Source organism: Phodopus roborovskii, unplaced genomic scaffold (assembly GCF_943737965.1).
Source record: "Phodopus roborovskii unplaced genomic scaffold, PHOROB, whole genome shotgun sequence".
Taxonomy (NCBI): domain Eukaryota; kingdom Metazoa; phylum Chordata; class Mammalia; order Rodentia; family Cricetidae; genus Phodopus; species Phodopus roborovskii.
Genome location: NW_026126479.1, coordinates 745,248 through 759,665, shown reverse-complemented (window position 1 = coordinate 759,665; position 14,418 = coordinate 745,248). Strand labels below are relative to the sequence as shown.

The window sequence follows — 14,418 nt, the reverse complement described above, 5'->3', positions numbered from 1 at the left end:
TTTGGATGGAATGTTCTATAGATGTCTGTTAGCCCCAGTTGAGACATAACTTCTGTTAATTCTTTTGTTTCTTTGTTGAGTTTCTGATTTGTGGTCCTGTCTAGTGTTGAGAGTCCGTTTTTTTTTGGTGTTTTAGAGCCCCCCCACTAAAAGTGTGTGAGTTTTTATATGCCTTTTGATTTTTAGTGTTTTTTTTTTTACGAATGTGGGTGGCTTTGTATTAGGGGCATAGATGTTCAGAATTGAGACTTTGTGCTGATGGATTTCTCCTGAGATGAATATGAAATGACCGTCTTCATCTCTTTTGACTAGTTTTGGTTTGAAGTCTAGCTTGTTAGATATTAGGATAGCTACGCCTGCTTGCTTCTTATTTCCATTTGATTGGAAAATCTTTTCCCAACCCTTTACCCTGAGGTAATGTCTATCTTTGGAGCTAAGATGTGTTTCTTGTATGCAGCAGAAGGATGGGTTCTGTCTTCGTATCCATTCTGTTAATCTGTGTCTTTTTATAGGTGAGTTAAGACCATTAATGTTGAGGGTGAGTAAGGACCATTGATTGTTGATGGTTGTTTGATTTAGGTTTGTTGTTGGCAGTGGTATTGTGAATATATTTGTTCTGCTTCACCCTAGGTTTCTGGTGTAGTTGGATTATCTGTTGCCTACAATTTTGTGGGCGTAGTTACCTTCCTTTGGGTTGGAATTTTCCTTCCAATACTTTCTGTAGGGCTGGATTTGTAGATACATATTGGGAAAATCTGGTTTTGTCATTGAATATCTTGTTCTCTCCATCTATATTGACTGAGAGTTTTGCTGGATATAGTAGCCTAGGCTGGCATCCGTGTTCTCTTAATACTTTTAGAACATCTATCCAGGACCTTCTGGCCTTGAGGGTTTCCATGGAGAAGTCAGGTGTAATTTTGATAGGTCTGCCTTTATATGTTACCTGTCCTTTTTCCTTCGCTGCTCTTAATATTCTTTCTTTATTCTGTATGCTAGGTGTTTTGATTATTATATGTCGAGGGGTCTTTTTTTCTTTGGTCCAGCCTATTTGGGGTTCGGTATGCTTCTTGTACTTTCATGGGCATGTCCTTCTTCAGATTTGGAAAGTTTTCCTCGATGATTTTGTTGAATATGTTTTCGGCACCTTTTGAGCTGGGCTTCATCACCTTCCTCTATGCCTATTATTCTTAGGTTTGGCCTTTTCATGATGTCCCACATTTCCTGGATATTGTGTGTTAAGGATTTGTTGGATTTATGGTTTTCTTTGGTCGATGAATCTATTTCTTCTAGTTTATCTTCTGCGCCTGAGATTCTCTCTTCCATCTCTTGAATTCTATTGGTTATGCTTGTGTCCGTGGTTTCCGATTTTTTGCCCAGCTTTTCAATTTCCAGCTTTCCTTCCATTTGTGTTGCCTTTATTTTCTCAATTTCGGTTTTCAAATCTTGAACCGTTTCCTTCACCTGGTTAATTGTTTTTTCTTGGCTTTCTGTACTTTCCTTAAGGAATTTGTTCATTTCTTCCACTTTTTTGTTTGTTTTTTCCTCTATTTCTTTAAGGGATTTTCTCATATCTTCTTTGAGGGCCTCTATCATTTTTATGATGGTGATTTTTAAGTCGTACCCTTCTGCTTCCTCTGCTTTGTTGTTGTGTTCCATTCTAGTTGGTGTAGATTCCCTAGATTCTGGTGGTGTCATGTTTGTCTTTCTGTTGTTAGGTGTTCTCTTGTATTGCCTTCCTTCCCATAGTTTCTTCCTGTAGGTGTTGGTGGTGTCTCTTCCCTCTCTCTATGGTCCTTCCCAGATGGGCTTATGTGGATCAAAGATTCAATGTCTGTATCTCTGTGTGGTCCAAGCTCTCTAGGAGGCTTCTCTCTGGCCAATAGCCGGCAGAAGAGGACGAGGGCTGGACTGGAACTTGAGAAGGTTTTGCAGGGTAGTGGGATCTCACTGGAAACTGGCGCTCCAGCTGAGACCTCGTTCTTTGGCAGGGGGCCCGGATTTGTGGGTCAAGGATCTTTTCTGGGAGCGCAACCAGGAGGGCCACCGAGAGAGAGGCGGGTCTCTGGGGGGGGCCTGGGACTCAGAGGAGGGGTGAAAAATATGGAACGTTTCCAAATTTTTTTGTCTCCTTGCACAGGGGCCATGCTAATCTTCTCTGTATCGTTCCAATTTTAGTATATGTGCAGCCGAAGCGAGCACGAGCATAAATTCTTTGAATATTTAAATGATGCACAATGAATCCAAGAGAAAACAAAATTAATTTATGTCCAGTTGTAATTTCCATGACTGGACACATAAGGTAAAATGCTGTGGAAACTCTTAATGGGAGGAGAAATTTCTCTGGGAAAGTTCATGATGACTGTCACATGCAAAGCGGCGCTATTTCTTATGAAAAGGTTGGTATGGGGCTTTGGGGGGGCTACCAAGTACGCCTGGATATGAGCCAGAGGCCTATCATTGACAGCCTGGTGATCTCAGTGCCAGGTCATGCCCATAATTTATTTTCCTAAATTGCAGCACCAGGAAAGATTTTCATATGTGCCAAAAGGGTATTTGAAGGTTATATGTACGTGAGAGAGAACCTGTGGTGACTTAGAATCTGTCCACTTTGTTCACCTTGTGCTTGTTGTTGCTTCTGGTGTAAACAGTGTTCTCTCTAGCACTCCAGTATTTCATGGAAAAGACATTTGTCTTTGCTGGTCACATATGTGCTCTGGCTTACAAAACTCCCCCCAGGCCTTCCATGAAGTGTTCTGTCCTAGAGGCAAAGAACTATACTCTAAGGCAAACTGGGGACCCTCCCCCCTTTAGCCTTGTGCATGTGGAAATTTCATTTGAACAGGTTTCTGCATGGAACAGAAGCCTGGCTTTGGCTGGCAGCTCCATATCTTGAGCAGTTCCTAGGTTATTGCTATTGCATCTGCATTTATGCCTTTGTGTAATTCTCAAAACAACCCTGGAGGTAGGAGGCAGTTATAGTTCCCACTTCCTGTATGTGGAAACAGGCTTGGATGCAGTGATGTTAGTAGAGTTACTCACGCAGTCTAGGGTGTTGTAAAAATTGAATGTTCTTCATGAAAATAGACTTCTGGCTTAGTAAGCACAAGGAGCAGGTGAGATTGCCTTCTACCCAGCCACAATTGCTTGGCAAGAAGGGTGGCTTCACATTTTAAAGGATGTCTCTTGCTTCATGGCCTCTACCCTCACACAGATTTGCCTTACCCTCTGGTTGACTGATTTTGGGGCATTAATATCCTTAGCCATCAGGGAAATGCAAATTATAACAATATTGAGATTCCATCTGTCATTAGGAAGTGGCAGTGTCTAGGGATGTAGTTCAGTAGGTAGAATGTTTGCATAGCCCACACAAAACTGTGAGTGCAGTTCCCAGCACCACATAAAACAACCACAGTGGTACACACCTATAACCCCAACACTCAAGAGATGAAGGCAGAGTATTGGAAGTTCAGGGTCATCTTTGACTACATAGGGCGTTCTGGCCAGCCTCAGATATGTAAGACCTACCTCAAAAAATACAGCCCAAAGGGAAAGAAAATAACATATGCTGACAAAGATGTTGGTGTTGGCCTCATACACTACTAGTAGTGGCAGTTAAATTGGTATGGACTTCAATGTAGGGGTTACTTAAGAAAACTAACTGGGGCTAGGCAGTGGTGGTACACACTGATAGTGGCAGCACTCAGGAAGCAGAGGCAGGAAGATTTCTAAGTTCCAGGACAATTAGGGCTACATAGAGAAACCTTATCTCAAAAGGGAAGGAGAAGAAGGAGAGGTGGAAGAAGAGGAGGGGGAGTGAGAAGGAAGGAAGGAAGAAAGGAAGGAATGAAGGAAGAGAAAGGAAGAATGCTAACTAGGATCAAGCTTTACCCATCCAGGACTATACACAAATGATCTAAGTCAGCATACCCTATAGAGGGATACCTACAGAGCCATAGTTAGAATTGCAGCACTGTTCACAACAGACATGTTACAGAATCATCCTAGGTGCCCACCAACAGATTAATGGATTAACAAACACTCCACTGTGATAGGTATACACAGTGGAGTCCTACTCAGCCATAAAGAAGAACAAGTTTGCAGTAAAATGGATGGAAATGGAGGCAACTGCATAAATGGAATACCAGACTCAGAATGGCATTACCATGTTTTCTTTCATATGTAGATCCTAGATTTCAGTGTGTGTGTGTGTGTGTGTGTGTGTGTGTGTGTGTGTGTGATGAAAGTACAAACGAAAGTGGTACATGAAAGGGGACTGGGGGAGGGAAAGAAAAAGTAGGGCATGGGTTGAATATGAATGAAAAAAAAGTATAAAAACCCATCACCCTGTGTCGTGAATATCTGTCTATAGAGCTATCTATACCTATGTATTTACAATGGCTTGGATGATTCCTTGGGATTGAATATCTAACCTGAAATAGCTGGTCAAAATTCATATCTTTTTTTGTAACTCTTAATACTTATTGACAAACTGCTTATCAAAAGGATTATACCCATTTAAAGCCTTCATTCACCATTCCAATTCAGACTCTAACTTTATTTTAGTGAATGAGATTTAAATTCAATTGTGTTGACCTTCTCATAATTGCTGACCACTACTCCTGCACTGAGGACAAATAGGCATGTTACCAAACTGTGCCCTGACTCAACTAGGCATAAACATGGGCAGTCATTATCTTGCATTACAGAAAATTCACAAGTGGGACAGCAGTTGGCCCAGTGATGTCACAGCACACCTGTGCTCTTCAAGTTTGGCCATTATGGACTTAACCCTGGTGGTGACTTCCTTTGTGTTTCCAAAGGCTGTCCTAGCTTCAGGCATCATATCAAAAGCAGACACCACAAGATTAGGAGACCACCCCCTCCTATTGTGTCTCCTCAGAAGTGAAGAAGTTATTCCTCAAAGTTCCAGTTGGCACTTCCTCTGCTCTCACCATGAAGTCTGAGTCTTATGTCAGCTCTTACACTAAACACTGTCACAGGAAATGGTAGTGCCATTAACCAAGAAGTTTATCTGGATTATTATTAACCAAGAAGTTCATCTGGATTCAACAATGAAGTCAACATACTCTTGAGTATTCAGAGAGAGTGGGGGGGTACCTGTCACAGGTACCATGAGTATTTCCTTCCATTTTTCCACAACTTTAAAATCCCTAAGTAACCATTATGAATTCACGGAATCTTTGCAAAAGCAGCTGGCTCTCAGAAGAATTGGGCCTGGCCCTGCATAGAAGGTTCTTGTGGCTGGGCACATGCTTTAATTTAAAGACATTGCTTTAATGTCTTCCCAAAACCTCCCTTGGAGTTTCAGCACACAGATCTCATATGAGAAACAGATTGGATCTCCACCTTTCCCTTTGGAGGATTCTAACTGCTGGTACCATAAAGCTGTCCAGCTTCCACTGGATAATAGTTTGCAGCCTCATGAAAAGGTCTTGCTCTGCAGTTTGGATCACACAGGCTCCAGGCATCTTACTCCATTTGCACAGCCCAAGCTTTGTTCCTGGTATCACTCATTAGCACCTCCAGTGAAAGGCCAGGAAGGCAGGAAAAGGAGCAGTTGAAGAACTCAGAACAGTAAGTCCTTGCTTCATCTAATTGAAGAAATGGCTGAAATTACCATCTCAAAGATATTAGGAAACCATCGGATTCATACACATTTGCCACCAATGTATACAAGTTAGTATTACATTTTAGAGTAAATTGCATAGACAACAACAAAGGGTGGAGGAGGAAGGGCCTATTCCTGGCCTGGATAAAACTATCAGAGATGTTGTATGTCTTAGTTTGCATTCTGCATTCATGACTTGTAGAGAAACTGTGTCTTCCTGACTTACAATATGATTTGGCACTAGAATTCCTAAGGAGTCTTAGACCAGAGTGATACACTCCTTTACCTTGTAAAACTCAGCCCCCAAATGTTCCCATTTCCTCTCACACTGCAGAAAGTCATTGCTTTTTGTAGGTAGAGATTGGGGATTGGGAGGCAGGGAGGCTAACTACTGTACTGACAAACCGTCTGTTTTATAGTTTCACAAAAATTTTTACAACATGATTGCATGTTCTAATTATGAGATTACATATATTTCCACCACTTAGATAATCAGGTGCAATTAGACTACCAGAATAGACAGTGGTAAAAGTTACTTGAAGCAAAAATTACACTATAAAGCATTATTTCAGAAAGGCTTTTGGAATCAATGCACCACAGACCCCCACAAGGAGGTGATTATAATATTGTTCAAGTAGCTAGCCATAACCTGCCATCTTGCCAAAGCAAGGATGCGTTTTTATTGTGCAAGATCAGTTTTTGAAAGCTACTATCTAATTCCAGGCACATGCTTCCTGGTACACGCATATCACAGATCCTTGTGCAGATACTCCTTGAGACCTAACCTTCCCACTGTCTGTCTGTCTTTCCCATCTTACCTTTTTTTTTTTTTTTTTTCATTTGAGAAAGTAGGTAATGGGAAGAAAAAGAGTTGATGCATTGCCCACTGAAGGATCTGTGGATCCAAATGTAAGGGGCTGCTGGTTTAAGAGTCCATGCACTCCTTAAAATTGCCCGACTCCTCAGAGAGTGGCCTAGAACATTGTCAAGGTCCAATAGGTCTTTGGGCCTTTAATAAAAACTATAAGGTGTTAAAATTGATATGTTAGAGAAAAAAAGAGGGTGTAAATAAACACAGAACATGGTGTATGAAAAAGGAGGAGCCTTTCAAATGAGGAATGCATTTATAGACAGTCCACAGAAACAACATGGTAGTTTATTGCAGCTGGGTTCCCATCCCCAGAATCAAAATAATCCTGAAAAGTCAGCCTCCCCTTGGATGCTTTAAGCGGACTCTAGTTATTTCCTTGTGCTATCCATAGGAGCTCATCAGATCCTTCCCATTGCTTCATCTTCTGTGTTATCATTATTTAAAAGAGAGAGAGACAGAGAGAGAGAGAGAGAGAGAAGACACCATAAGAACCCATTGGCTTCCTGATCACCTGTCCCAGAGTGTGTGGGGGGGTTAGTTGGCCTTCCCCTGAGTACGGCGACTCTTTAGAGCTACTTATAGTCCATATGGAGCAAATTAAGTGAAAGCGAGAAGGACAGCCACTGGTTCTGATTGGGTACAGTAGTATTAAAAAAAAAATCAAAGACATCCTTGCCCTGCCTTTGAGAAGATGGATAAAATACTCTTTGAACATACTAGTCTGTTTTTTTTTTTAAATGTCAGTACAGAAGGGTTGTGTTTCTATTTGGCTTTCCAAACCCATCTCTTGACCTTCTAATTACTTTATTTGAAACAGCACTGAGGGTATAATAAACCTGGAGGGTGCCTCTCCTTTGCTTTATCATAAATTAAAGCTGCTGCTTGTTGAGGTGAAAGTGGAGGCAGAGTGTTCATTACTGCTCAAGTGACGGCTTGTCAATAGTGGTGCTTTTAGTTTGTTCTAGTCAGCACTTGCTGTGCATTTTGTTGGGCCACTGGGAAATAAATACAACAAGATTATACATTTGGAATACCACAAGAGTTCAGGGGAAGAAAAAAACCACAAATGATAAATCATGCGCTTGTTAGAAAGTGACATGCTATCTTGTGCTATTAACAACCAAAGATAATTGCAAGTAATTGTAATTGCAGTTTGCAACTTGCAGTACAGCGTATCCAACATCAATCTTAATAGTGAACAAAGCAGTTTATATTAAAACTTAATTCACCTGGTAACTTTCTGCTGTATACACAGGAGCTAACAGATGTAGCTTTTCAGAAAGTTCAAAGGCATTTGAAATGCGGCAAGCAATGCTAATACCGGAAGCCTTAGAGAAATGCTGCAGTAGGACTTGTGATGAAAACAAATGTATGTGTTTATTTAATAAAATAAACAAATGTTTGTGTTTATTTAATAAAATATGCAGTTTGCACATTGGTGAATTCAGTGTTTCTGAATGGGTATGGAATGATGGTTTATTTGGAATCAAAGGCCAAACAGGCTGGCAATTATGCATCTTCAATGAGCCATCTGCATTCTGAGTATATACATTGGAACAGTGTGCCCCCCAGTGCTTCAGGGGGTTTGCATGTGGCGGAACAGCAAGCCGGGGTAACTTTATTCATGACTTTCCTTAGATTGGATGTCTTTGAAGCCAGAAGGGGAGAGCTCCTGGAATTACTTAGGAGAACAAGCGTATTTGTATTGTGAGTTTGATTGATAGCCAGCAGAGCAGTTGAGTCAAATCTCTAAAGTGATTAGGGCTTTCATTCATATAATCTTCTACCTTTTTCATTAATTTATTCCATAATGCTATTTTGCTGTTCTTCTACCAAGGATAATAATCTCACACTCTCTGACCTTCGTGAGTGGATGACCTGGAGCCCATAACTAAACTTATTTACTCTCCTGACTGGCTAAACTTCATTTACCTTGTCTGGATAAAAAGCCAGGAGTTCCAAGCCACTCCTCCTTCCAGCCCTTAGCTCATCTGTACTGAAGGGCAAGCAGCAGGCTCTCCCAGCCATCGTCCAGAGCATCCTCAGCAGTGTCCATTTCTCTTCTTAAGAGCATATTCTCCACCCTTTGAAATTTTGAAAATAACGGACAAATGGGAGGAACAGGACTCATTCACATTCCACATCCCACATAGCTATTTTTGTTTTGAAAGTTACTTTCCAGCCTCTGCTATGTGAATATATATGACTTAACCTAGAGATGACTGTTGAATGCATATGATTTTGTGTTCAGCTTTTATATATAATGACAACATGTTTCACATAGTATTTGATGGTGCATTAATTATGCATTGTAGTTACTGAATAATTTACTAAGTAAATATACCCATTTTATCTTATTCCTCATTATTGAAAAGTTAGGTAGTTCTGTTTCATTTTGATAATATGAACAATACTGCCGTGAAAATCTGAGCTTTACCCATTTAGAGTCTTTCTGTGGAATTGCCATATCACTAAAATATATTCCTAGATACCTGTAGCCAGTTGCATGGCCACAAGCAATGTGGAAGTATAAAGGTTTGTCCCTATTCATTTTAGAGTTGGTCCTGATTCCTCCATTTTCAAACTAGATTGTATTTTGCAAACTACCTAGCTTCTCTGCCTCAGTTTCCCCATCCAAAGGAGGGATTGGTGATGGCACTTAACCTTCTAAGCTATTGTATTGCATCAGTTTATATATTCAAAGTTGGGGCAAATACCTGCCACATAGGAATCACTGAAGATGAGTGCTTATTATTACTGAAATTCATTTTCTCTTCATTTCATATCCCACCTCAATTAAGTTACAGCTTATAGAACACTGAAGCTAAGGAGCCAGTACATTTGTACATTTTCAGTGAGTCATCATCTAAGGACCTGGACAGTGAAGGCTGTTGCACCTATAAGGGACAGGCTTTGCGATTACCCACTTTGGCATTAGCAACATATAATAGCTACAACTCCAGAACCACCCAAATGGCCTTGAAGCCTGAATTGAAGGCTGGTGGGCCTAATCCTAGAACTTGTGTCTGTTCTGAGCTGTGAGGGCAGCTCCACTCAGACTCTCCTGGGGGAAGAATTCCTCCAAAGAAACTTAGAGTCCTATTGGCACTGAGGTGACTCCCATGCTAGTGCTTACAGAAACAACTGAGTGCCGCTCATAGACAACTTGGAGAATTGGGTGGCCCAGGAATCTAATTAGTTGGTATAGTGATGAGGACCATACAACAGCGATTTGTTTTTTCTTTTTGTAAGAAAGGAATACACAAAAAGTGAGGCAGTCTTTCTGCTCTCTCAGGCTGGGCTCTGCACTGGTGTGGACATATTTTTTTTTTTTTTTAGCTTCAGCACCTCCTGACCGTAGAACTGCTGTTTCCCTGGCCAGAGTCTCATCTGCCTTGTAGGGAGGAAGAAAAGGAAGGAAATGGGAAATGCTTATGACACTAGTCAGTCACCATCTATATACTTCAAGGCACTTCCCCCAGAAGTCCCCGCCCACCAAATCACTCCATTCCCTACCACTCACCCTGGTTCCAGCTGCTAACTCCAGGAAGAGTCTACAGCTGGGTACAGAGCTGCTGTACCACAAAGGCTGGATTCTAGGAGGGAGGAAGAAGAGCATGGTAGCTATTAGGGAAGGCACCCTGCAGCTGCTGGCAGAGCCTCCCTGTCTGAAGCCTCCTTTCTTCTGCTCTGTGAACTCTCCTGGAGCTTCTGCTGCAGACCAGTGTTGGAGACTAAAGGCCTGAGGTGAGTAATGAGTGCTTTGCAGAGGAGAGAAAGAAGAAAGAGGATTGAATGGTGAGAACTTCAGGTCATTAAATGAAGTTCCACCATTTTTTTTTTCCTGCCCAAACATTTGCAACAAACTCTGTGGAGTAGGAATCGAAAGGAAATGTGCCCTGCCATTTTCTTCAGCCTTTTTGCAATGCAACAGGACAATCAATACAGATCTTTGCAGTAATCATACATTGATTTTCCTAGAATATAACTCCATTTAAAGCACTTTTATCCCCAAGAGTAGAAACATTGGAGGCTATCAAAGGAGGAAGTAAGTTTCCTTGACCCCATCTGCAGAGCGCAATTGATTAGCACAGTATAGTTATGAGTGTCCAAGAGACGGAGGAGAGAAGTCACTGCAAGGTTAATATCATGTAAAGAGAAACACGATTATAGGACATTCGGCTTTGTGTAAAATCATAAGGTCAGGGTAAGATGGCCATACCATCCAAAGTGCCATAGGAGTGTGAGTGCCTGGCATCCTTAGAATATGCCACTTTAGCCCCCTGTAGCAGCTGAATTCAGGGGACTGAAAGAGACCTAAGTGTATATAGGCAAGGGGGTGATAAAGGAATAACTAATACTATTTTAATTTTTCAGAGTATGTATGAACTCAGAATATAAGCTTGTATCACATGGAATGTTTATTTCATATAGACAAAGAAGGTTTTAAAAAGATTTATGTGTTTTTAGTTTATGTATGTAAGTGTTTGCCTACACATATATCTGCACCATGGTGCATGCATGCATGGTGCTCTTGGAGTCCAGAAGAAAGTGTCACATCCCTTGGAACTGAGTTATAGACGTTTGTGAGCCACCAAGCGGGTGTTAGGAACCAGACTCAGGTTCTCTGGAAGAACAGCCCAGTGGTGTTCTTAACCCCCTGTGGACTTTTTCAGTGGAGGCTGGGGATGTGCTTAGCCTGTTTAGTCTATAGCTCTTAAAAAAAAAAAAAAATCAGAAACTAGTTTTAATGCCTGACTGAACAACCTCACTCCCTCCCCCATGCTTTTTCTCTCTGTAGACTTTGCACAGATACCATCATCCCACAGGCCAGGGTACTGGGCAGCACCAATAAGAAAGGCCTGCCTTTGTAGCTAAGATGTCACCAATGCCAGGCAGAGCACCCCCTGCAACAATCTCAAGTTCCCATTTGTGACTGAAAAGGTGGGAGAGCCCTAGTGGGCTCCTAGTTACAGCATATTGTTTACCATATATTTCTCTAAGTCTCTTCCTCACTTTTTATAGGAAAGCTGGCTTCTCACATGCAAACTCTTTAATAAACAAAGAAATTTATGTAGCCTCCTCCTCCTCCTCAGTGTGCTGTGTTGGGTACTGTTATTTTGCTAGTTCATATTTTGTTTTTTTTTTTTTTTGTTCCTTTTTGTTTGTTTCAGGGTATTTTTGGCTTTGGGCAGAGCAACTAGAACACATTGTCAGATAAAGTATCTTATCTGTCAGCTGCACCCTTGTGAACTAATCATAATTCAATAGGCTTACTAATCAAGATTTGAGATAAATGTTTTGATAGAGCAATCTGATTCTTCTAATCTATCATTAGGTGACAGTTGCTGTGGGCAGAGTGCAGACTTGACAATAGTCTGCCTGCTTCTGATCGCTTTGGCTGGGCCTGGAAGTTGGGTAGCAGAATTGACTGTAGCAGTGGGCCTGGGCCTTGCAGTGAATAAGGTCTACTCCTCTCTTCCACTCTCCCTCTCCCCTCCAGAGTTGGTCAAGTAGAAATATCAGTTCTTGTGAAACCATGTGATCCACATATTGGGAAGCATGTGTCCTTTTGTCTCTTTCACCTGATAACAAAGGTGTACCCAGCTAAGTGACAGATAGACCTCAGGGGGATCTGTTGTGACACTGGCAAACAGTGTACAGAGACAGAAGAGAGATGGAAGTTATGGTTAAATGTTACTGGTTACAAATCCTTTCATGTGTTACTGAAACCCATGTTACTGAGTCTAGCATTCTTGTTCTTTATAGCATCATTTGTTCTGTTTGCCTGGATAAATGAAATCTTTAGCTATACTCAAGCTAATACACATATATTCACATAAATCACATATATTGTATATATTATGTTTCTGATATAAAATCCTAAAATAAGACATTATGGATTGGGGATGTAGTTCAGTGACTAAAACCCTTGCCTGGGATGTACAAGGCCCTGGGTTCAGTCCCCAGCACCTTTGACAATGATGATGATGACAATGAGGATGACGTTGATGACATATTATATCACATAGCTATCACACCATTTCCTGAGGAGTTTATTACCAACTTTCATTCTTGCTCTTGTCTTGTTACTAGTGTAGGATACTTTCTCATTTTAGAAAGCTTGAAAAATTCTAGAAGAGTTAAGCAAAGCATTTTTTAATCTTATGTTTCTTTTATTTATTTATGCGGGGGTTGGAGACATATGTATCACGTGGCAGTCAGAGGACAACTTGCAGGAGTGTGGTCTCTCGTTCCATGCTATGAGTCTGGGGAATCAAACTCACCATGGCAGACTTGGCAGCAAGGTTCCCTCCTTGCTGAGTCATCTCTTAGCTCAAGAAAACAAGTTTAGTTGCCCCCAAATCTGATCAACTCGGTTACTAATGTTAACATCATATAGCCTTATTAAAATCAGAAACCCAAATAAATGAGTAATTGCTTGAAAGTGTTGCCAGGGAAGACCTCCTCCACCTGGCATGTAGCTTTGGACTCTGGAACACCAGGAAACAATCCAGAGGAGCCCAGGAAGAGCCACTCCCTCCCACGGTTTCCCTTTCTGCATGCAAATCACGTGGAGGAACCCTCTTGAGGTTGGTGGTGGTTCTCCTGTGTTAGAAGTCACACATGTCACTGCCCTAATAAAGGTGCTAGCCACACTTTGAGAGATGTGTAGCGTGGCTGATTTAGACCAGGGGTAGTGGAGACTGACCAAATTAGACTCCAGGTGTAATTACTTAGTCAGTGTAGGAAGCAGTATGCTCTGTGTTAATTAACGTCTGTGCTGAATGTGCCGTAGCACCTGAACAAAGAAAACTTCATTGAGGAAGCCTCTACCCTGCTCTGCCTTTAGAATATCTTTAGTCAAAGTTGTCTTCCTTGTTCCCTTCTTTATGTAGTGGAGACATGAGCAATAAAGCCAGCTGTTTTCCAGAAACATTCACGCTTTCTCCTCTGTGGACTGCTCTTTTATACAGTTACATGTGTCCTTCCTCGTGCCTATAAGGCCAATGTGCCTCTCGTCCTCATTCCTTTCCACTAAACCCTGCAGTAGTTTCTGTGAAGAGGGACTGATGCTCAGATGCAGCTAATAGCCCATCAAATCCTGTATGCTATAGACTTCCCTTCAGTGACCCGGAACAGGAAAGGCAAGAGTATTTCAGGTAGTCGGTGAAATGCTGTATGGAAAGTGTGTTTATGTTACCCTCACAATGCGTCCCTGGTTCCCAAGAGAGAAAAACCCCATTTTTAGGTTCCACTCTTCTAACACTGTTTCCTTGGTAGCTTCCTCCAGCTTCATTTTTCTCCTAATGTGGCAAATTGGGATCACCTTGCTCACATAGTAAAATGAATGCTGTCATTCTCGAATTCTCTCTGTAAGAACATGCTCAGCTGCTGTAAGGACTCTTCAGATAAGAAGTACTTGCCAGAAACCTTGGGAACTGGTGACCTGACAGATCACACCATTTTCATCCAGACCTCTCTTCAGCTAAGGGGAAAAAAAGCGCTGGGGTGTCTACAGAAGCTCAGTCTCTATTTGCTTATTTAAGCCCCATAAATATCCGGTGTGCTTGTACCATCTTTCACAGCAGTGGCTCTCAACCTTCCAATGCTGCGACCACTCAATACAGTTCTTCACCTTTGACCCAGCCAAAAAAAAATATCTTTGCTGCTACTTCATAACTCTCAATTTGCTACTGTTGTGAATCTTTATGTAAATATCTGCTGTGCCGGGTATCTGACATATGACCCCTATAAAACGGTCATTTGACTCTCAGAGGGTCATAGCCTATGGATTGTTAGCACCACAGCAGTTGGTCTTGACCAAGCACCTTCAGACCTTCTGTACATCTCTTTGGAGCATTGAGAATCCAGAGGAACTAAGACATACCCCTTGTCCCCACAGTTTGCCGTCAGC

The 14,418-nt window shown here is 41.6% G+C and overlaps 1 non-coding gene across 1 annotated transcript; it reads right to left on the bottom strand.

Annotated features, from left to right (window-relative positions):
* Nucleotides 1-2,094: 2,094 nt before the first annotated feature.
* LOC127227594 (U6 spliceosomal RNA) lies at nucleotides 2,095-2,199 on the bottom strand. The gene has a single exon (XR_007835006.1). It is a non-coding gene; the product is annotated as a U6 spliceosomal RNA (small nuclear RNA).
* Nucleotides 2,200-14,418: the final 12,219 nt, after the last annotated feature.